The sequence below is a fragment of the Motacilla alba genome, chromosome 3 (assembly GCF_015832195.1).
Source record: "Motacilla alba alba isolate MOTALB_02 chromosome 3, Motacilla_alba_V1.0_pri, whole genome shotgun sequence".
In the NCBI taxonomy this organism is placed as follows: domain Eukaryota; kingdom Metazoa; phylum Chordata; class Aves; order Passeriformes; family Motacillidae; genus Motacilla; species Motacilla alba.
In genome coordinates, this window is record NC_052018.1 from 69824726 (window position 1) to 69826269 (window position 1544).

The following is a 1544-nucleotide window of genomic DNA, read 5'->3' on the forward strand; positions in this document are numbered from 1 at the left end:
TCATAATGACTTCAATACATGAGGGAGCCTTTGCATCTGTTATTTACTACACATGTTCCCTTACCAAAAAAGATTGCTTCTTGCTCCTCCATCCCCCTGTCTCCCCAGCTTAATCCAAGAGTGCTCAGTTACTTGGGAGAGCAGAGTGCAAGTAGGAGAAATGGTCATCTCCTATGATCTGAGGAAGTGCTTTTTTTCTGGAATCTATAGCTGCCCTCAACAGTTTCTGACAACTCCATTTCCATCCAGTCTGTTTTCTCTTTATCAGGGCAAATGTCCTAGGGCAGAGTTGAATGCCCTGTGGCTTTGGCCTGAGAGGTCACCATCCACAGTTGTGCTATGCTACAGATCATGCGAGAAACTGTAGTCCTCTTCAGGACAAAGTCAGCTGGCCTAATTTAAATCACATTCCCCTGCAATCAAAGCAAAGCCACTGTCTTTGCACTGAAATTAATCACAACCTTTGAAATGGTCCTTTATTTCGCTCATCTGTGAGAGCAATAATCCCAGAAGAAAAGATTGTTACTGATAATTTCTGAACTGAAGAATTTGCTTCCTAGTGAATCATATGATTAATTTTAGAGCAGCCTGAATCTGACCAGTGTCAATTTGTTTTCTCTTCTTTCAGGAGGACTCAGTATGGTGGGACCTGTCCATCTCATGATGCACAGAACTTTTTTCCATGCTGCTGTGTGGGAAAGTGGTCCCTCCTCTGTTTGGCTGAGAGAGGCTGGGGTCAGGCACACAAACTCTCTTTGCTTTTCCAAGGACACACCAAGAACTTGTAGTAGAAATGGGAACAAAGTCCTATCCGATTCATCCGTGCTTCATCCGCACAAACATAGTTTATCAATACAGATAGCCTTAGATGAAAGATACATCAAAGCATATTTTTGGCTGCTGCTTTCAGAAGTAGTACTAAATCTCCTGGGGGAATGCAAGCAGTGAGATATGATCCAAGTATCATAATCCCCATCTTCTTACTCTCTCTCCTCCCCTTTCACACTGGTGGGGTTCACAGGAAAGCCCTTCCTTGAGGTTATGTCATCTATTTCCATCAGTAGATTTCAGTTACTAAATATATTTTTGCTCTTTTCCAACAAAAAACAGTGCCTGTTTCAACGCTAACTCTGAAGATTTGTAAATTGGCGAAGGATACAAGAAGAATAATGAACCAGCAGTTACTGTTTACATTGGCCACCATGTATAAATACTGATATTAGCATTTCTGAAAGGATTCATTCATCACTGAAAAAAAGGTTTTTACCTGTGAATAAGAGCTTGCCTGGGAGGGCCTGTGTGCTTCCTGTCCTCTATCAACAAAACCTACAAAAATGAAGAGAGGGTTTTGCAATGGATAATAATGCATACCTACTATTTCAGGATGACAATAAGCCATTGAATATATTCCATGCAGCAGTAAATGAAAGCAACAGTAAATTTAAAGAAAAATAGTATTTATTTTAATGTGTCAGGTTTGCTTATTTATTTATTTAGTGACCTGAATATATATATATATATTTTATTTTTTTTTTAAGTCTCTC